Below are 24,054 nucleotides of genomic sequence, written 5' to 3' on the forward strand. Positions count from 1 at the left end.
GCCGACTTCCAGAGCAGGTTATGGAATGTGGAAAGGTCAATGATAAAGCAGGCACTGAGATCATGGAGCTGAGCATAGCTAGCTTATACATGCACAATTGCACATACAAATATAGTTACAAACACAAGCAAACAGACAGGCTCTTAGCACATTTCTTTGTCTCTCTCTCTCTCACACACACACACACACACACACACACACGTGCACCCCACCACCACACACACACACGCTAGTCTGTTAATAATGGGACATTCAGACTTCAACTTGCCCTGAGCTCACTCTCAAAAGCTCAGACAAACATGCAGACATGTTCATTGACATTAAAGAGCACAAGTTCAAGGATGACCAGCACGCCCCAGTTCAGTCTATAACCTTTAAACAGAGTTCAACTACTAAACTAAACACTAATGATTTACGGGACAGGACTTCAAGGCATGAGCTGTTTAAAGTTATTTTTGGGAGCATTTTTTAAACTTTTTGATAGCAAATGGTCTGGCCGGCCGGAATCAAACGGTGGACTTGGTGATTGTTCGTGCCCCTGCGTGGTATGTGCCCTAACCACTTGGCTATCGGGTCGCACACCCAAAACAGGAGAACATGTTTATTTTAGAACAGAAAATATCCTGGTTGGATACACTGATGACTAGGCCTATCTTTTTCCAATGCCTCGTTCATGTCGGAATGGAACGATTAAGATTTAATTTAATTTAGGCCGATGTTATGTCAACGGGTTTGCAAAGAGTCACACAAGCCAAGTGAGCAGCGCAGTAATTCACAGACTCATCAACAACATATTACCTTATGCAAGTTTTGACCTTGATATTGCTTGTGCCCTTGACCTTTGTATTCAACCCAAAATGTAGTAATGTCACCAGGACTACTCATTACCAAGTTTCATTACAATCCACCAATCCATTAAGTTACTACCACTTTGGTAGAGTGCCTTTCTAATAGCAAGGGAATGTTGACAGAGCACATGGTCTTTTTCTTACATTAAACAGTTAACAATTTAACAGAAACACATCTAGCCTACAGCAGCAACAAAGCCTGCCGTGTAGCGGTTTTGGGAAAATGTATGAATCATGGAGTTACTGTAGGTGCAGACAGTGCAGTCATAACTATATCATTACATTGTGAGTAAACTCTAAGCCAAGGTGATGTTCTTGTTGAAGAACCAGTCATTAGTTGACTGTAATGTCAATTATCACAATAAGTCAACATGCTATCAAACATCTGGTCACATTTCACGGTCTTGTACTCTAATGTTATTCATTTCAAACTACAGAGGAGGTCTACAGGAAAAGCCAGGTTTGACCATATATAACCAAATATAGAGTGTTGTGAATTGAAACTTACCAGACAAATGCTGCTACCATTGGCCAGTGAATGGTAGTTGGTTAGCCAAAATTAACTCAACTAGCATATTATTTATGGTATTCCTATCTACTTTACTGATGAAACAAGTAGGCCTACTGATGAAACATGGGGGGTTTCCTGATTTACTTTTACAGTGCTAGAAGTTAACATTACACAGTCAATAGGGAATGCAAGGCTGTCACGCCTACTGGCGTCATTTTGATTGTGATGGCCTACAAGCCCTACATATTAGATCTGCATCAAGTGTATAAAGTTGGTGTTTGAGTGTTTAGTGCAGTGCTAGAGCTCTTTCAGTTCGCCAAAATGGGATTTATTAAGCCTACTTGAGTACTTGTGTGAACAAGTAGGCTTCTCACCATAAACAAGGTCAGAATAAAGGGGATAAAATAGATAATGGACTAATGTAACGGTTCACCGGCGCATTCATCTCACTGCCGTCTGTCTGTCTCACTTTTATTTTATTTTGCTTATGTAAAAAGCATTGAAACCACATTGGTACATTTCGAGGATTACACAAGAAAGCCCTGAGACTTCTTTCCATTGAGATCCTCTCACAGTTAACAGATTAATAATGTTAAAAATCTCAGATTCATACTGCAGTCGACGGGCCGTGGGCGACCCATTTCCTACCTGCTGCTCCATCTGTCTGTCAAACCACCAACTCGGTCATTTAATTATTTAATATCTCCGACCGACGGCGACAGTCAATGAGAGTCAAGCTCGGCTATAGGTGCTAACAACAAACTAGCCTGCAACATAAAACCGATATTTATTTACTGCAGAGAGAACACATGTTGATGATCACTTGTCAGTTGTCACTCTTGTGGTTTCTGCTTCTATATTCTGTCTGACTGGGACAGCGACTAGTCTGGGACAGATCGAGTGACTGAGAGTCATAAAGTAATAAAGTCATTATGTCGTAAAAACAAGTTCAAAGCGGAGATTTGATTCGGAGAGTCTCTTCATCTGTGATTTACAACAGCTGGTCATCACAATACATCGCGGATGCGTTCGCGCAGAGACGAAATGTTTTTATAAACGTCATGGGGGCTCCCCCGAATTTGCATACCAAAGGTGCGAGGTTTGTAAGCCCTATTGATAAACCCTGTGTCGTACCAAATCTCGAGTCACTATCACCCCTTTTTTCTCAAACATTCAAGACAGATTTGTTCACAGTCACTAAATTGCATGGATGGTTCCATCAGATCATGTCACGTGTATTAGTAACTGTTGCATACATATTTAATCTCATGTACGGTTTTCTCCATGGCCCTAGAGGCTGCATGCTGAGCCAAATCCTAAACCTATTCTCTAGACTGGAACAAAAGACCTTCTTCTGTCACTCAGAATATTCCAGTATTATGCCACTGTGAAACGTACACACAAAAAAACAGTTTTCCCTCTTGTTCTGCCTCCTACAATTCAACATGTTGCTATTCACCAGCACTGAAACAACTAGAAAAAGTGCTCCCCGGAGCACAGGTCTCACCTGGTCAGTTAGGTTATTGTGGCCTCCTGGTGGCGCTATAACAGGCCAATGTGTATAGGGTGGCATTTATTCCTCTACGGTCTACCTAGTAGGAAAAAGTATGTGATTGCATACCACTTATGTGATTGCAACCACTTCCTTAAGTATATGTGGGTGGCTGGCTGGCTGGCTGGCTGGCTGGCTGGCTGGGTGGGTGCGTCTGAGCACGAAAACAGCATGGTTGTTTTTCACCACCTGTGCGCAACCTAACACACACACAAACACACGCACATATTAACTGTATATATGGTGATTTCGGGTGTGCCAATACAGTACAGTACAGTGACAGTACAGTACAGTGGAGTGTACAGTAGAGGGACCCCCACACGGTAACTGTGTCTTGATCACATGACTGTAGAGATACTGTGTACCGATTTGTGAGTAATAAAGAAATGTGTTATTGTGTTTTACAAAGACTGCCTCCTGGTTGATTGTGAAGCTGTGATTTAAATCATTGCTCGTACAATCACAAAGTACAAATAAAATAATTGCTCTGTCACAATGTACTAGCCTGGTATCCAGCCTGCTTCGCTACGTTCGGCGGATTTTTTTTTCTCTCTTCGCTTATCAGTCTGGAAAGCCTCCTATCTCCAAGGGAGGCGGGACATGCCAAAAGCTTCGAAACCTAACGTGGCTTCTGATTGGTCTGTGGTGCGGGGCGGGACAAAGCACCAGTGAGACGTCATAGCAAAGCGCAGCTACTGCAGACAGACAAGCATGGAGGGTGGCGCTGGCTGATGACGTAGGTTGCCTAACGCTACTCTCATTCGTTGGAACAACATCCAATCAGCAACGACGTTGACTACGTAACATATGTAGTTCTAGTGTAGTTCTGCAAAACCTCCCAATGGGAGGCTTTCCAGACTGATAAGCGAAGAGAGAAAAAAAAATCCGCCGAACGTAGCGAAGCAGGCTGGATACCAGGCTAACAATGTACAGCATGATTACAATCTACGTCCGTCTCTAGACAACGACCCGCTCTTGTAACGCCCCGGCTGCCCGTAATCAACCAGTCGAAACTGGTCAGAGCTCGTTGTTGTCAATGTCAAAAACAGTCACAGATGGCGGCGCCCTGTGACGCCGCTGCCGGCATCGCTACTTTCCAAAAATATGCTTTGAGAGTTTAACATGAAAGTAAATAAACCCTTGCGAGACAGAGAATGAGAAAATGTCGTAGTATTCCAAAGGTGAACGCAGCTTGGCACGCGCAACAGATGACGCTCCAGAATGCAGCCTTGTAACTTGTAACTTAACTTTTATTTATGCAGAAGAGGAAAACTAATATTGTTTATGCGGTTTGCTTTGTATGGAAATGATTGAATTGAATTATTGAACACATATGCGGTAATATGATTTAAGTACTGTGTTCTAATAAAGTGTTTGTGTTGATTATCATGTGTCCGTCTCCAATCCATATTCATTTATGCCCTCATCGGGTGCTATTACATTGATGGTCATGGTCTGCAGTTTTCCGCTGGGGCTGTGAGTTTTTTCTCATGGATGAGTTTTGTATTATTTCCCACCACAGAGTATCCTCACCAGAAAGTCTGGTGAAGACCGGCAGTGTCGGTAGGCCAATCAGAGGCAGGCGGGGCATTACCATGTCTAGAGACGGACGTAGATTGTAATCATGCCAATGTACAGTACTACAGACACACTAGGGCATTAAGCAACTAGTCGACTAGTTTACTAGTCGACTAGTAAATCCACTAGTCGACCTTGCTGGTACTAGTTGACTAGTTGAAAAAATATATATTAAAAATTAAAAATATGTTTATTCCCGATTTTGTAGGCCTTAATATCAGGTAGATTATAGTTATAGTCACCAATGTACACAGTTTTTAAATGTACACATATTTATTTCTAAAAAAATATATATATATATATCTTTTTTTTAAAAACATAATAGGTGGTTAAACAACTAGTCGACTAGTAAACTAGGCAACTAGTCAACTAGTAAAAATGACTAGAAGTGAATGCCCTAACACACACACACCCAACCATCCCTGCTTTTTTGCGTCTCTCACACACACACACACACACACAGACACACACAGGAACTGCCTGGTTGACCTAAACAGACAGAGCATTGTTACAGAGACAAAGATGAGCAGAGATTCATTCATTCAACATTATGTGCCATCATATAGGCTACAGTAGCTTCCCTCATGAAACAGCCTTCGTTGAACACAATAAACCAGTGCTGCAAACAATGGCTATTGTCTTTTTTTTAACCACCAAGATGGTGATCTCATGACCTAAAATACAACATCAAGTGTGGCCTGTCACTATTATGAGATAAAGACTTGGTCACAGTGTTAATAGTAAAGGACAGTAGGACACTTCTGTTCAGTGCTGCGGAATTAAAACATTTACTTGAGGAACATAACTTTTTGGGCAAATAACCTCTTCAGTCATATTACAGCTGTGTTTTGCATTTTTGACATGTTAAGCTTCATTCCTTTTTGGGGGTATGAGTACCATGCATCAACTCACCCAGGGACTGTAAACTAGGGTTAGGAATTATCGATTAATTCATTCATTGATTGATAATTGATATGTTTTGATAACCTTATCGATTGATTAACCGGTTAGTTGATAAGCTGCGTATTTGTTAACTCATTTACCACCAACAGCACCATCACGTGGGGGCTCAGGGCACCATCCAGTCATTTAATAGGCGAAGCATCTTATTCTGAAAGCCGTTTCACTCGGAAAACGAGAATCTGGAAGTGAACATCAGCTATGTAACGCGATTGTCAGTTAATCCACCCAAAACATACTTTTTGTAGCCGAGGACCATATCGTTTAGAGAAATGAGCCGCAAATCAAGCTTGTTTTGACCCAAAAAGAAGAATCCAAGATATTACGATTCTAAACACAGACAGCATAAGCCAGCGGAATTTATTTCATTTTTTTTCTTCATTTGTTTTCATAGCACCCGAACCGGAGTCTTATACAGGACACAGTTGTGAACCGTTATCAATTCATATTAAAACAGGCGTCAAAAGGCTCAATTGGCGCAGAGGGCGCTTGGACAGGAGGCGTCAAAAGGCGTCAAAAGGTGCCCAATGGGGGGGGGATTGGGCCATCCCAAAACAGTGATGAAAACCCTTTTCGCAGTACCGTTTCTGGCTAGCTACAGATGATAAACTTAGGACAGGTAAAATGTTTAGACAGGGGTGAAACAACTGTATAAATCAGGCTCAAATTGCATATTTAGTCAGCCTGTGGCCAGTCAACCTTCGTCCACATGCGCAGTACTGCTTCCGTAAGATTGCATTGGGAAAACAAAACATGGTACTGGCTGACTTCATAAGCTTTGCAAGCGGTTGTTCTTGTTTCACCCCTGTCTAAATATTGTACGTGCCTTTCCTAAGTTTATCATCTGTAGCTAGCAAGAAATACCATTCGTTTTTGGAAACTAAACTGCGAAAAGGGCTTTCGACACCGTTTTTGGACGGCTCAACCCCTGTTCTACCGATGCAGGGATATCCTGACACAGAACCTCTTCTCAGAGAGAAGAGGTTCCAAACTTCCAAACGGAGCTATTTTGACATTTAATTTTGGAAATATTCAAATGTTCCCCTTACGCACACGATTGGTATCGGCTGATCATGAGAAAAACAATCAGCGATTGGTCCCAAAAAACCTGATCGGAGCACCTCTAGTTATATTATTGGACCTTTTTCCCCTCTTCTTCTCCAGGAGCACTGCCGTGGTCTGTGGTCCTGCGTACCTACACGGTTGTGTTGATATTGGCTGCTGTGCTCATTCCAAAAGGGATTTTATTTTTATGTGCTAAGGCAATAAGCTTGGCCCCTTTCTCCCCATTAAGGCAAAGAATCATAGTATGCCTCTCATTGGCTTTCCAATTTTGTTTTTTCCCCTCTACTTGTTATTCCACACCCTGTGCTCATTTCATCCATTTCCAGTCAGCTTCCTCCGTCTACCCCCCCCCCCAACACTCTTTATTTTTAATTTAAGACTTCAGACAATGTCAAATTTTGAAATGTATAATAGTTCAGTTGGATAAGCAATAGCATGACTGTCATCATTGTAGTCTGGTTCTCCTTTTGATCAAATGCTAGATTGAACATGGGAAAATGTGTGACCCGTTAACATTTGTGACTTGATAAAACAGCAGACAGATCAACGGCCGGACAGATGGGAAAGAACGAATTGATACACCTAGCCTGCAGGTTTTCATTTACAGAGTATTAGCCTTTCCCTGCTACTGTGTTTTCTCTGGAGGTCTGGCTGTTTGGCTATCAGACCAGGCTAAATCTGTAGAAAGAAGAAAGGCGCCTTGCCTTCCATCTCTCACGCTCTCTCTGGACTCTCCATAAACACACAGTCTACCTGCCTGGGGAGACGGATCTCCTTTCATCTACACTTCCTTACTTGCTCTGCTCCAGTTCTTACTTTACTATTTGTTTATTTAGACGGGACAATGCATATAAAATGGACATTACATAAATGCAATTTAAATACAATGAGAATCTCATTCCTTGGCCTGCTCTAGAGTATATTTCTCTCTCTCTTCTCACACATTAATCTACACTTTCTTTTATTCACCCTCTCTCTCTCTCTCTCACTCTATATCTCTATCTCTCTCTCTCGCTCTAACCCAGCCTCTCTCCCCCTCTTCATTCCATTTTCCTCAGTCTTTCTCAAGCCTGTGTCATCTTTCTTCTATGCAACCGGATCTCTGGAAGAAGATGAGAAGATTTGAACAATCTTTGCCAGTCAGCTATCCCTCTTCTTCTCGATTTCTCTTCAGTCCTCACAAGTTCACATTCCAACAGCAATCTTAAGTCAGTCCGCCTGCCCAAACCCATATTCTATTCACTCATCGACTTGCTACCGCCTTTCCACAAAGTGCTTTCTCCAGTTTCGGAAATGTACATGAAACCATTAGATACAGTACAAAGCTGGGGTCAGCCTCTGTGTGCTGTTGCTGGTATTGGAAACAGTCACTTGCTTTACTTTATACTACAATCTCAACAACATAAATCATATTTCTCTTACAATCTGTCTCCAATAAGCATACAGTATATGTTATTGTATATCATCATAATACAAACATGGTTTCTGTCAGTAGTCAGGACCAGTCACCACACCAATGACAACATTGCTCCGCGACCCTCTATCTAGCGGCTCTAGCCTCTCAACTTCACTTCTTGTTCGCCTGACCCTACTTAGATTCATACCATTAAAATAGATATTTATCCCTAAATAATTCTGCTTTGTGTGTAGGTGTGTTTGTAGCACGGAATGTGATGGTTTGATTGGCTGGTGTTAAGAGCGCCCCTCACTTCACACAAATTAATCAAAGTTTGCACTCTATGGTAAACTCCAGTGCTGCAGTATATAGCTGGATAGTTCAATAACCTATATAAATCTGACAAATAGTGATGCACCGAATATTCGGCCGCAGAAAATATTCGGCAGAAAATGGCTAAAAATGCATTTTCGGCCTATTCGGTTTCAGCCTGAATAGGCAGGAAATATATCAAAGAATAGTGTATGCAATGAATGCATTCAAAAGAGCTGAATACATTTTGTATGGACCCATAATAGTGATTATTATTTAAGTTAAGTTTTGCCATAACGATTTATTTTGCCATAAATCAGGTAGCTTTAAGGTACGGCTATCATGACAGCAATGGTAGGAAAAAAGATATATAATATTAATCATATTCGGTATTCGGCCAACTGTTTCCTATATTCGGTATCGGCCAAGAATTTCCCTTTCGGTGAATCCCTACTGACAAACATAAAACACACCACGTATTGGATAAGTGGTCTGTAGGAAACAGTCTGACGAAAAGGATGTCCACATGCCATGCAGCTCTATATGAGGTTACTTGACATGAAAAGGTTTGTCGGCCTTTACATAACAGTACAGTGAGAAAGGAGGGGTAGAACAAATTGAAGCCTCCTTAACAAACTGAGTGGAGAGAGAACATCTCTGTTTGCAACTATAAACTCCATGCAGTGCCTCAAGCAATGTCTCAGAAACTCGAAGGAAAAACAAACTGTAACATGCAGGCCAGAATATGCACCATCTGGGTGGGTACTTGAACAGTAATAGCAACGGTCTCTGTGCCTGATGGTGATGCAAAATCTTCATTCTCACATTTTACAGAATGTTAATGACATAGAAAGATGCACAATTACACATCATGTTTGTTTCAAGGCATTCTCTGAGTGATGAACAAACTGTGTAACCAAAATGTTTTTGTTGTTGCTCAGCCCTTCAATTTGTATCCATTTCTCTATAGACTCAAACTCAGCTATAGAGGGTATGTGCATGCTTAAAGTGAATGGCACATCGAGTGGCAAATAGAGTGGCAACATGCAAAGTGAGTTTAACATTGTTTAATGTAATCAGATGTTTGGATACATGGGCTGTCAAGGCCAGAAAAGTAGTTTTTTGCCACTCAGTAGGCATTCCTGCATAACTTCCGGGTTTGATGATGTCACGCGCATACCCTCTATTGATTTATATCTGTTATATTATTGTATATTATTTATGTGTCGTTGTGATGTCTCTCTTTCATTTTAGTGTTTTTCTGTGAGGAAATAATCCCTCTGGCTTTCTTGTGTTTTCATCCTCAGTGATGCATTGACTGTATGTCGGAAAGTGCTCTGTGCTCTTTTTTTAAGTCCGCAAATAAAATCAACCAATCAATCAACCAACCAAACAACCAACCATGCAAGGGGAAATGTATTGGGTCTACTAACATTGACAGGGCAGGATCAGATGTATTCTAAGTCCCAAACAATGTAACAGAATTTACCCGGCATCAACCGACCTAACCCAATATGTCTGGTAGATGAAGTCTGACTCCTGCCAATGACTCAAAACCAAAAGGTGGGGTTTAGTTTCAGTAGAGTGCATACTGCTGGGAATCGGGATATGGGGTTATGTGTGTGAGTGACCCCCTCGGCAGAGCTCTGGCATGTTAGGAATGTGTGGAGTGCCCAGCACTAATCGCACAACCTGACTAACTGACTGACTGCACGTAGTCTCACTTTCCCTCATCCCTCCATCCATCCTCTACACTCAATTCAATGGAGCTTTATTGGCATGAGAAAACATGGTACATTACCAGAACAAAAGTGGAACAAAACTAGAAAAGCGCAATTATGGGGGTGCCTGCTGGCCTAGCAGTCCAGGCGCATACCACATATAGGTGGCGCATGCCTGACAGCGTGTCGCGGGTTCGAGTCCCGATCCCGATGACCTTTGCTTGCGTGTCATTCCCAGTCTCTCTCTCCCTGATTCCTGTCTCTCTCCACTATGTCCTATCAATAAAGGCAGAAAAGCCCCAAAAATATAAAAAAATATATATAAAAATATATTCTGGGGTATTGCAAGTGTGGTTGAAATACATTATGATGATGTACTGACCCACATGATGTCACAGGGACCCTAAAATGTTTATACGAAAAATAAATAAATAAAGTCTGACAATTACTATAGTCTAACAAATGTTCAAATAAATATTGAATAGAAAGGAATAAAATAAAGTGTAAACACAGTATGTTAAGACTCGAATTTGATCTTAAACGATCACCATTTTGCGCTGTTCTCTGTCAGACATAGTTGTTAGATTGGTGTAAACTTTTGAAAGTTGACAGCAGTATTTCAATGTTTTGCATTCATTTGGTACCATTGTATCTCTTTCACACCATCACTATGTCTGCATGCAACTGAAGTCCTCCTCCGTCAGTCACACTAGATAGAAATTAAACACAGGGCTGAGGGTCTGAGGAGGAGGAAGAGTTCCTCCTCCTCAGTGCACTAGATACTGAGGCCAGCAAGTAAAATTAAAGTAAATCAGCAAAAACCTCATCCATTCAATGATTGAAACTGACATATCGCTAGACGGCGATGATTGATGTTCTTCTTAGCGTTAGTTTTTGGTAGCTTGGCTTGCATTATTTATTATTACCATGAAAAGAAAAATCTGAAATAAGTGACAGGTTAAAGCTTAGAGGGTTTTAGCAACGAGCCAGGATAGGGCAACCCAGTTAGCTCCTATGTTGCTGTGGCTATTATTTTAACAACTTTTGCAAGTGACTCCCTATCCTACACTTTGTCCCTACGTTCACGGAACTTCCCTTTAGTTTTGTGAATGAGTCCCCGCGTCCGTCGTATAGTACAGAACTAGCACAAAGTGATAATGATCTTGTCAAACACGAGGCTGGACAGATCTTTTAACAGATCTAACCGATAGCATTAGCTAACAGCTTGTGAAAGCAGCTAGAAGGGCTAAACTCTTGAATGAGTTTTGCCTGGCTGGGGCTACGCTGCTAGACAAGGCAGAGGGGGGACGCGCCACAAGCTAAAAGCACAACAAGCTTCAACACAATTTTTACGAAACCGATGCGCGGGTACTTACCCGAAAACTCCTGGATAAACTTCTTTCGGCCACCGGTGTGTGGGTCTAAACTTTGTCCCCTTGATCGTGGAAAATTTGACTGACTTTAAAACGCTTGCGCTGTCCGCAAACGGTGTAACATTAGCAAAAAGTCTCACTTTTCAGTCGCCATGTTGAACTGGGAAATGCTACATCCGGGGAGTTGCACTCAAACTCCATGGCAACCATACCACTCTAAACCCCCCACCACCCCACGGTCACACGGTTTCACACCTCTATCTCTGTGTCATTCAATGGGTCGAAGGCATGCCTGGCAAAGGGCAATGAGTCACAGCACAGGCAGGGGAAGTGTACTAGTACCCATCTAATAAATGTATTATTACTATGTTCATTATCATGAGAGATTATATACACACACACACACACGAGGCTATCTACCAGTAACTTGCAGTAAGACACCCTGAGGGTGAGAAGCGACCTCAAGGCGTGCAGTGTGCACGCATCCACCTGGGTGACGGCAGACTGCTGGGCGAGCGCTGGAAGTTTGGCATGGGGGGTCAGATCAACATTAAAACAAAAATGCATCGCATGGATGTACCTGGGACGTATCCTCAGTGATGTATCCCAAGGTCATCAGGGTTTCAGGTCTTCCAACATCATACCCCTCACTCAGGTGACCCAGCCGGGGTGATCAAGTCCCGACTTACGTCCCAGCAGCTACCCTCGATCAGTCCCATTAGGGAAAAACCAGGGCCACACAATCCGTTCCTCCGGAACTACTCTGCCGGGACTGGGTATGCGGGAGGATCGCATCAATCTGGTGCGTGGAAGGACTAGGCTCTGTGGATTGACTCCTGTCCGGGCCCCTTCTACATCTCACCAGGTCCACTCCTGCTCTCACCAGGTCCAGCACCTGTGCGTTGCACCAGACTCCCAGCACCAGGCACTTCATTCAGGAGTGATGGATTCTCAAGCCGCAATGGTTCTGCAGGCTCCACCTGGCCCATGGTGGTGCCGCAGGCTCCGTTTGCGGCTTGAATGGCCCTCCTAAAGGCCTCACCGTGGGTTTGTTGGGCTCTGACAACATAAGGAATGTCAGAACAGGTCAGCTCCATACAGTATATGGAGATATACGGGTGGCAGCGGGGACAGTGTCTTGAGTGTACAGGGTTTGATGAGGTCTGGCCATATATGGAGCGTGTCTTGAGTGTACAGGATTTGATGAGGTCAGATCAAAATATAGAATGTCAGAACAGGTCAGCTCCATATATGGAGATCTAAGGGTAGCGGCGGGGGCAGCGTGTGATGACGTCCCAGGTAGGGCCGGGCCTTAATTTTCAGACCTGTTGAGAACTCTAGTGTTCGCCGGCTGCCGGGAGCAGCTGCACTAATAACTTTAGGGCAGGCCCGTCTAGAGTTTGAATGGACAGGTATCAGTCAAAAGGGATCAACATATAGAATGTCCGGTCAGCTCCATATATGGAGATCTAAGGGTTTGAGGTTTTAGGTCAGATGTAGAGTTGCTGGCCAGCTCCATATATGCAGATCTATAGGTAATGATCCAGTCTTCTCCATGTATTGCTATCCAGGGTTTGATGAGGTCAGTGTCGCGATCTTCATATGGAGGTGTGATGTCACAGACATGACCATATACGGAGTCATGGCTGACGGGAGATGCAGGTTTTCATAGTAAACTAAAATGCAACCTTCATTTTAAATAATTTAGCTTTTTTATTTTTTCCTGTGATAAAACCTATATAAATAAAGGTTGATTTGATTTCATAGAGGTCTTTAAATATCGTTGCTGTTGGGAGGAAACCATTTTTGAGGTTTTTGATTTTTCTTTTGTCCAACCATGTGATCTGCAGTGACCCTACAGTGAGAGACACTGAGACAGACAGGCGTTCACAGACCCCGACAGACAGTCAATGAAGAAGAGTTGCTGACTAATTCCAGTTCTGTTTGTCCTGTCACTGTGCTGCATTCCAACCCAGCCTGCATTCTGGAAGACTATTGGTCCCAAAAGCAAACATGGATGAAGATAATGAAGGTGAGTGTCAGATGTCAAAGCAATGAAACTGGTTGAAAATGTTATTTGTTTTATTTATTCCATTATTATTTTTCTTTTTAAAAGACATGCTGATCTAATTGTGTATTTTTGCTAATTGCTATTCTAGGTTAGCAGCACAGCTGTAATGTCCAAACCAACTCCTGCTCAAGGCTGGGGCTAGTGTAAAATGCAGTATGTTATCTAATGCTATGGGATTGTCATTGTGGCACTGGTTAACCTATACAACACTGCCCCCTAATGGCAGATACATTATGCTACTTTATGACTTATGACTTAAAGGACAACTTTAGTTTTTTTCAACCAAGGTTCATGTTTTAGGTTGTTATTAGAGAAACTAAAAGATGAGTGTTTTGCTGCTTTCTTTCGTTTTAGGGATTTTAGCTGTTTTTGACAGGGGGCATTCGAGCATGGGGCTAAATATGTATTTTATAGCGATTTATTTTTTAATTATTTACTATAGTCCTAATAAACCCCAGGAAATTACATCTGGCCACAAAACATCACGAGATCTGCTGAATGTGTCAAACTGACATTGAGCCTATGACACACAGTGTGGCTTCCCCCCAGTAGGCTACCTTCACATTCAGTAGATCCTGTGATTTATTTGTGGCCAGATGTAATTTCCTGGGGTTTATTAGGACTATAGTAAATAATAAAAAGATAAATCTCCATAATATTTTGTAAAAAAATACATATTTAGCCCCATGCTCGAATGCCCCCGCCCCCCTTTCGAAAGAAAGCAGCAAATGAAAAAAAAATAACACTCATCTTTTACTTTCTCTAATAACAACCTAAAACATGAACCTTGGTTGAAAAAAACTAAAGTTGTCCTTTAACCAAACGAAAATGATTGCAATAACCTTAACTTTCCAGTAATGAGAAAGAAAGAAAGAAAGAAAGAAAGACATTTTCAATGCCAGAAGTGCTGATCAGGCCATTCTAGCTCTATCTGAGGTGGCCCCATCTACCGGGATGTAAGCAGAATAAAGGGGGCACAGAGTCTCTGTAACACCTTCATTCCAATTCCGATCAATGTACTTGAGAACATGCAGGCTGACACTGCAGTACTGAATATAATTAGACTTTGATTTCTCCTGCACAGTTAGCCATATTTCTTAAAGGCTTTATTTATCCAGTGACTGGCTTTGCTGAACAAGCAAGCTCTTTTCCGTCATAGTCCTGTGAATGACTGTGTGCTCATTTACATGTGAGATAATGTTTTTGTGTTACCCATTTGTGCATACAAAAAATGTGTAGGCCTAATCTGTCTGCACTTAGCCACCCTGACTATTAGAAAGTCATAGTCGCCAGTAGTTTTAAGTGTCTTGCTCAGGGAGTGGGAAACTTTGACACACAGACTCTGTGCACTAAGGCAATCTTACAAAATATGATTGACATTTATGTATTTGTTTATTTCTGTCTGTTACTTTTTGCGTTTTATTCTGGTACCGTTTGTTATTGTCAAGCAAGATTAAAAAACATAGGCATTTGCTCTGGGTTCACCAGTTTGGCTGAATTCAGGTTCATGGTGCATTCCTAGCTCTGATCTATAGCCTTACTGGGCTTACCTGTGACTGCAACTTGTTCCTGTTCGCAGATGACTCAGCACTGCTGGTCTCGGACAGGAATAAACTGCAGGTTGAAAAGGCCCTCAGCTCTGAACCCGGTAGATTCCGGCTCACTGATAATAAACTATCTTTACACCTGGGAAAAACGGAATCCATTCTCTTTGGATCAAATAGTAATCTCAACAAGGCAGATGGCTTCTTGGTTAGAGTGGGTGACAGTATTATCACACGGAAAGATGAAATTACCTACCTAGGTTCCATCCTGGAGGCAAATCTTTCTGGTGATAAAATGGCCACCAACGTAATAAAAAATGTCAACCAAAGAACAAGATTCCTGTACAGGATCTCCTCACTGGTCAACAAAAACACCTTGAAGACCCTAACAGGAGCCTATTCAAGTCCTATTCAAGTTTATTTGAAAAACATCATTGCATAACAATATGAATTATGATGTTTCTCGTACAAGGCCACAAGTACCTGACCAGTTTGTTTTGGGAAGTCTGGAGCCTTGTTTTAAGGGCCTTTGAGGTGCTGTGGTACCAAGAGGTGCATGCATAGTCGAAGAAGCCTTGTACGAGACAAGGCTTCTTCAAGCCAAACATTTATTATTATTATTATATTATGTGAACTGCATTTTATCTTTACAATTGAAATGAAGTATACTAACCACATCCTTGTATTCACACCTGTATACAGGGCACATTTACATGTAAACATTTTCAAGTATTCAAGGCAGCAATGGCTCAAGAGGCAGTGTGACTGCAGTTTGATGCATCAACCCCATTCACACATGTTTGAAATTCTGGCAATTTAGGCATGTGTGACTGAACGTGTGCCGATTTTGAATGCCAGCATTCAATGACGATTTTCGTGGTGGCAGTAAGTCATACGATCATGCCTGCGTTGTTATCCCAGCATGTGCGTGTGAACACAAAAGTGTTCTTGAGCAAACTGTCCCGTTGCATGCTGTGTGTGAATGGGTGACTGTAAAGCATGATAAGCCACTATAGAAATGCAGACCATTTACATGACCAATACATGAATAACTCAAACAAATATATGTATTCCATATAAATGGGCTTGAGATTTGAGAAAGTTATTCAGTTCATTTCACTGAACTGAACTCCAATGCCACCACATTTTCCAAAAAAGTATCATGATGTTCGTCATAGCTTAGATACAGTAGGTGTTATCACTGCCAGGTGACTGTACAGGTTAATTTCACATGTGGACAATCCATGCTAAAAGAGCAACATTTTTTTGGCAAGTGAGGTGTGCGGGACCTCTTCTTTGTTTTTCAAAGATACCCTTTTTAATATTTGTCAATCCATGCTAAAACATATTAAATCAAAAATGTGACATAAGCTTACTCTGAATTAAAGTGACAATGAGTAGCAGTGTTGGCTAATGCGCATTACGTAACGCAATATACATAACCGAAATGCGGTAACGCGTAATATAATACATTACTTAACAAGAAATCTGTAATATATTATCAAAATCATTCCGCATTACTTTCTGCATTACTTTCTGTCTGTCTGTCTGTTTCACTGTCTGTCTGTCTGTCTGTGTCGTTGCCCGTGGCTCTGTCTTGTGATATTATGTGACAACTGCAGAAGATAAACTAGAAAAAGTGCCCTTCTGGGCACAGGTCTCCACCAGGAGGATAGGAGTGTGTGTGTGTGATGTTTGGCAAAATGTTTAGGAGCAATATAAACGTGTGTGTGTGTTGTGTGTGTGTGTGTGTGTGTGTGTGTGTGTGTGTGTGTGTGTGTGTGTGTGTCGCGGCTTGGCCTGTTGTAGCGCCACCATGAGGCTGATTTGAAAACGGTCAAGTGGCATTTCTTCCAATGCCTAGTGGGAATATGCATGCACAGTTTCACCACAATCGGACGCTGCGTTGAGTAGTTGTGGCGATTTGTACAAAACGGGTACAAAGCGGGCTACTCCTGAAAAGTTTAGGAGCCAATCGTAGCCAATGAGGGTGGATTATGAGAAATCAAACAAACCCGTCTTGATCACATGACTATGGAGAGCATGTGTACCGATTTGCGTGAAATTTGGATACAATCTGAAGGAGTAATATTAGAAAATGTGTTTTACATATGTCGGCCTCCTGGTGGCGCTATAAAGAGCAGATGTGAAACATTCCAGGCAAAGGTTTTTCCTTGGCCTCTAGGGAGTTGGCATACAAAGTTATTCACAGATCCGTGCAGTTAGAGGTAAAAACACTTTTCGGCCAGTTATAGCGCCACCATGAGGCTGAGTTGAAAATGTTCATGGGGCATTTCTTCCTCTGCCTAGTGAGAATGTGCGTGCACAATTGCACGGAAATCACATGATGTGTTCATGATTTGCAGCATTTTGTTTGAAACCGAGCACTCCTGCAAACTTTGGAAGCCAATCTTAGCCAATCAGGATGGAGTCTGAGAAATCTGAAAGACCCGTTTCGTTGAATGGCTCTAGAGAGACTGTGTACCAATTTGCGTGATGTTGGGACAAAATATGTAGGTGTACTGTCCAAAAACTTGTTTTGCACAAAGCGGCCTCCTGGTGGCGCTATAACAGGCCATTCTGGAAATTCATCGTTGGCATCCAGGGAGTGTGTGTACAAAATTTGGCATCGACCGGGTTAACGGTGCCGGAGATTAGCTGTTCACAGACGGACGGACACACGGACGGACGGACACACGGACACACGGACGGACGGACGGAGTGCAAAACATACTCTCTCCCCATGCCTTCGGCCTGGTGGAGACAATAATTACTTATTTTCTATAATTTGTCATCAAATTATTTATTGGCTTCCATGAATTCAAGGAATACATTTAACTCCTGTGTTAACTGTCCATTAGCTGAGTAGGATGGGGTAGGTTAAATCTATGCAACATATAATTTATAATAATTATACTAAATATTGAATTGTTCAATTTGAGCATTTAAAAAAAAGTAATATGTAATAGTAATATTAATGTATTTCTCTTGCCCAGACAGTAATATGTAATACAATATATTACTTTAAAATTAAGGTAATAAGTAATAAGTAATATATTCCAAATATAAAGTAATGTACCCAACACTGAGAGTAGTGGGTTGAGCGTGGCACTACTACAGTAAGCCCAATCGGTTCCGTTCTTGCTTTAAACATATCCAGTCATGGTACTGCAGCTTGCTTTGAATCAAAGCTTCCCAACAAGAGTAATAGACATGCAACTTTTGTTTCCTGAATGAACATCCACACCCAAGACTCCCCTCTTAAAGCACAGCAGTAGCGTTGGTGTGCAGACTTCCCATTCCCATTAAAACTAAGCAGTTATCCATTCTTTTTTGCCTGCCCGCTTCGTTAGAGTAACGACTATTCCTGATTGGATTGTAGCAGCCTTTCTGCTGCACGGCCTCATCATCAATCATTCCAAGTAGAGAGCTGGCTAATTACTATAAAGAGCGGAAGTGGGACAGGAATCCACGGTTTGTAATAGTGGGTTCACCTTTAGCTGCAAACTGCACCACAGTGGGATATTTGTTCAGTTTTGTATGCATATTAGACTCTATATGTAAACACCATCATACTCTTATGATTAAAGTATGATGGTGTCTCCATACAATACAGTATGTTTCCATGAATGTATACAGCAGAGTCACTCGTTGCAATGACTCATGTGCAGTACACTCTCTTTAATAACATTTGGTTATTACGTTTGGTTCAGTATAACCAATTTCAAGCTCGAATATGGATCTGCAACAAGAGAATTATAGGCTTGTTGAGACCCACTTCATACAGGAAATGATTTATTGAGGGCTATTTATTTTACTTTTTACTTTTTATTTGAGTATAAAAAGTTAGCATCTGTCTTCTTCTATTTTCTGATTTTGTACTGCAATCTATCTTCTGTTACATTTATGTGAAGCATGGCGCTGCATTTTAATATATTGTAGATGTAGAAAATATATTTTATTATCAAAGACTGATTGATTGCTTAGTCACTAGTGCTACCTGACGAAGGATATTTTTGAGTGGTGCTAACCACTCCTACACACAGCAATGTGTGTATGGTATGTATGTCTGTCTCGGTGTCTGTATGTCTAAGCACAAAAGTATCTTCCTTTAACCACCAAGTGTCACTGTTGCACAGCCCCACACACGCACACACAGCAAGTATTCTCAGACCTACAAGCTCACCTTGCAAGTACAGACAGTACAGTACAGTACTACGAAGCACAGTACAGTACAGTACAGTACAGTACAGTACAGTACAGTACAGTACAGTACAGTACAGTACAGTACAGTACTACGAAGAGTAGTACAGTACAGTACAGTACAGTACAGTACAGTACAGTACAGTACAGTACAGTACAGTACAGTACAGTACAGTACAGTACAGTACAGTACCACTCATTTCAGACAGGTCTGATTTATATTATCAACCCACACTGCCTGTGTAGACAGAGTACTAGTAGACCTGCATTTTGGGCTGGACCAGTAGGGCCAGCTCAATACAGACATGCCCTTTTAATTTTATTTTTACGATATCTCTGGCCTTTTCTACCTTTATTAGATAGTATACAGTAGTCCAGTGATACTCAAACTCAGGCCACCTCCGGCCCGCGACGCAATCTTTACAAATTGTGTCATTGACAGAATAGAAATGGAAGGCCAAGCCAGAATGCATTGTAGAATATAGCCTAAAATAACCTGAATCCACTTTAAACATATAAGATAATTAGCTCACCGGACAAATGGTTTTGTATAAAATACAGATGTGGATCGGCTCAAAATGAGGTCAAGTCATATTTTATTTTTGATCGGTAAGGGCTGTATATCAATTTCCATCCATTTGTATATTTTACCCATCTGCAGTCTGTCTTTGTATATGTGGGTTGATACCAATGTCTCTTTTCTCTCTCTCATCTCATGAATAATCCCACACGCACACATCCAGAGTCAGTTAATGTTATGAATCTAATGTCAGAATATATACATTTAATGTTTCTATTAAATGTTTGCAAATGACTTACTGAGTAAATTGTTTTATAGGTCTACGGATGTATTGATTTATCATGGTTTCACTGTAACTTCATTGTATCGTAAAGCTCAATGCAGAAGCTGGTTATTACTGGTTTATGTGTAGCCTCATTCAGTGATTTTGGTACTGTGTGCAGGTCATTGACTTCAGACATTTTAAGAACAAATATTACTAGGACCAATACATAAAACATTGCCACTACTACCTGCCTCCACTGACTATCACTATAACACACAATTTCACACATTGCAATGACCATACACTGTTCAGGCATGTGCTACGTTTCAGTATACTTTTATTTTTGAAGAAATAAAATATTCTGATATAGTCTGAATTAATGATTTAATCCACAGAAAAGAAGTGCAAATATTAATGAAAGGAAGCAGCTACATAATCTTCTATTTACTAGATGCTAGAATTTCAGGAGTGCTTGTTTTGAACTAACAAGTGAATGCCATAACAAAATGCTTATAGTGGAACAATGGCAGAACAAGGTAGCAACAAATGCAACATTTATGTAATTATCTTTTTGTGACTAGCCTTTACTTGTAACGGAGTCATATCTTGACACCGTCACAGACCCTGGCCAATCAGTGAATGCTGCATTTCAGTTTGTCTACCTCAGCACTTCTTAAATTTTGCACAACCTGCAGCTAAGTGTTTATCCCAGCCAGCTCTGTACCTTGCTATAATATAGCAAAATATAACTCATTTAGTCCTGCAGCGTAACACGTATATTATACGTGTTACGCTGCAGGACTAAATGAGTTATATTTTTCCACTTGAAAAGCAGTCATTTACTGCATTCTCTGCCTCATGGTACACTGGCCCAGGACACACTGCAGCCTGCAGGACAATTCACCATCCCACTCTGCAGCTGTGATAAGCTGGCTGAATGCACAAAGTGAAAGTGTAGGCAGGCCTATTTGTAGAGTGAGAGTGGAATGTATAGGCTACATGCTGCAGTGATTGTGTAAGGTCCTACTGTCTGTCAGTAACCTATGCTTGGTGAAATACTGTGTCCCTCACACAGACAAATTCCTGTGTGTTTATTAACCTTGTGTATTTCAAGTTTTTCAACTCTACAGCCCTTTGCCCAAGAAGTAATTTCCCATAATAATCTAGGCCTACATACCACATGTTTAATAGAATAGCTAGAATACTGTAGATAGCTACTACAACTCTATTCAGACTCTGTTCAAAACCTGGGGGTCATCTGGGAGAGCAGCACAGGCCATGTGCTGCATCATGGGTTGGAAACGGATTCATGACCTTTCTTGTACATAATTGATATCCCATCTTTTATGGGATATCAGTTATACGCTTTCTCAGGAAGAGGAAAACCTTTTACAATAGCCATAAGTAAATAAAGATTCAGATTTCAGAATATATATACTATATATATATATATATATATATATATATATATATATATATATATTCTTCCTTCTGAAGGTGCATTTTAAATGAAAGTCAGGGGTGAAAAACCTGGAAGTGACCAGTGCGGTGACACAGATAGGGTAATTACTCCCCCAGGCCCAGGCCTCCACTGCAAATAAGACTGTGTATTAGAAGGAACATATTTTGAATGTCAACTTCACAGTACAGTCTAAACACTTTCTCTCCACAGGAATCGGATCATAAAAACCGCTCTGTGGAGCCTCATGAATGCCCACTGAAATGTGTGTGTGTGTGGGGGGGGGGGGGGGGGTTGACACATTTAAATGTATAAATAAATATACATATAAATAGACATCTCCACTCTTTGAATTCTCTCTCTAGGTCGTCCTCAGACGAGCTCTCCGTCTTCGCTTCAGAATGAGCATTGTACTGCTATTAAATAGCTAGTAGGTAGGTACTAGTCTTTGGTTGAGCATCTCTCTGTTTGCTGTAGCTCAATGGGATGTTGGTGGCTGCAGAGTTATAGGTTTGGTTTCAGAATGGAGGGATATGAGGGTAGTAGGGGATAACGAATGGCTCCCGACAACTTCAGCTGCTAATCTCAGTATTGACATCTTCACTCAACACACACACACACACACACACACACACACACACACACACACACACACACACACACACACACACACACACACACACACACACACACACACACACACACACACACACACACACACACACACACACACACACACACACACACACACACACACACACACACACACACACACACACACACTCTCATTTGTCTGTTATATTACGAATAATGCATGCCACACACTCCCTGGGGAAAGCAACGAAGTGACCCAGAGAAAGAAGGGGAGGGGGGGGGGGGGGTGTAGTCGACAGAGTGAATGTGTGTGCATGTGCGTGGGGAGGGGGAGTGGGATTGTAGTGACAGATTGAGTGATGTGAAAGGGCAAGAGTAGTAGTAGTATGATGTCATGAACTATAATCCTAGGTAAGGATGGAAGTTATCCACTTTAACCACTGAGGCAAAAAATAGCTTTTCTTCTAAAATCTGCACACTGTATATTTATATATATATCTGTATATATATATATATATATATATATATATATATTTCTCCTATAATGACATGCCCAATATTGGGAGGCCTGGGTTAAAGCGGTTAAATAGGTTTACTAAACCTGAATATGAGACTGATCATCAAAACAGCATATCAATCACTTAACTATTATTAGTTATACGATACTGTGCCAGAAAACGTTTTGTTTTGATTATTGATTGATATATTGATTGCTATGGTGTTGTTCACTTGCAGGGGTTTCTCTGTCTCTCCAGCTCTTTAGAACAGACCATTTTCAGGTCGGGATAACAATTGTATCCAATCAGGATAACTCACAGGATTTAGTGAATTTGGAAGTGATGAAACCAAAAGATTATCAGTTATTAACTAGAACACTATAAAACTGAAGCTGAATATTTTAGACTCTCGTCTGATTGGATGAAATTGTCAACCCACCTGACATTTTATTTTCTCTTTAGTAAAGAGCTAACCCAGGCTGTTACTGAACAAACACTCCAAAGATTAGGTCTAGGCTACTATATGAATATAGCGCAATAACTTTCTAACAATAGGGTCTACACTTTTAGCTTTAGACAAAACAAATATTGCTTAATACCTTTAAGAAAATGGAGTGAGACTCGGGTGAGACTGCTTCTGGCTGTTTCATGCAGAATGAAAGATTTGGGTTGGTTGAGTTAATTGGCTCATTCACAACAAAATAATGACACCCACAGATGAATAGGCTAATCAATGCATAGTTTATCATATAACAGTAAATTGTGAAGGCTACATTGTAAATAAAACAGTCCAGGTGATGTAAAAATTAAATGATGAACAGGGAGTGAAATCAGTTTGTATGGATCTTTCTTAGGTAAAAAGTGTGACATTGCATTGAATATTTTTGTTTGATCGTGAAGTGAGATGCAAGGTAAAAGTTGCTCTAGAAAGGTCAAACCATTGCAACAATGAGTAGCCTAGGCTATAAGTGATCGCCTTGTATTCATACAGCTAAAAGCTACTTGCAATCACAATTTAGGCTACAGTTTATGCTACAGTACAGTATAGCTTTAAATTCCTCTAAATACCTGAATGAAAACAGCACATATTGCTGTGGGAAAATGGAGAACAGAAACATTCATTACTCTATCCAGTGTGGATATAGCATAGCATCCACGTCTAAAAAAACTAATTCGTGTCCATTTAGACAGTGTATCCCGGGTGGTTAAGAGGGAGTGCGTGATTGTGTAAAAGCTGGTTAAATCATCACTTCTCCCTCTGCATGCGGAACACTGCAGCCCGGCAGCGTGTCCTCGTGTGCAGTCCAGTCCACCCTCCCAGAGTCTCCAAACAGCATCTCCAAACTCCATGTGTGGGATGTCTTTTCTCATTACCGAAGAGGAATCCGCTCGATGCTACCGATCGATTCTGACGTATGGTCATCCTAACCTTGGAGCGCACCGCAGTCGGTGCGGTTGGGAACCTCGGCGCTGCTGTTGACGTTATTGCCGGTATGCGTATCCGGCGTCCAGAAAAATACATAATAAATGACCAGGATGAAAGCTGCCACTGACACGCAGAAGAAATAGGCAATCGCCATCGCCA

At 41.3% G+C, this 24,054-nt stretch overlaps 1 protein-coding gene across 1 annotated transcript in view; it reads right to left on the minus strand.

Annotated features, from left to right (window-relative positions):
- pak4 (p21 protein (Cdc42/Rac)-activated kinase 4) overlaps positions 1-11,541 on the minus strand; it is a 50,091-nt gene extending 38,550 nt beyond the window's left edge. Inside the window, exon 1 of the mRNA XM_079515018.1 lies at positions 11,320-11,541. The gene's annotated coding sequence lies outside the window, so the exon portion shown is untranslated. The remainder of the gene's footprint in view (positions 1-11,319) is intronic.
- Between the last annotated feature and the right edge of the window lie 12,513 nt (positions 11,542-24,054).

This window comes from Electrona antarctica (assembly GCF_951216825.1).
Source record: "Electrona antarctica genome assembly, chromosome: 11".
In the NCBI taxonomy this organism is placed as follows: domain Eukaryota; kingdom Metazoa; phylum Chordata; class Actinopteri; order Myctophiformes; family Myctophidae; genus Electrona; species Electrona antarctica.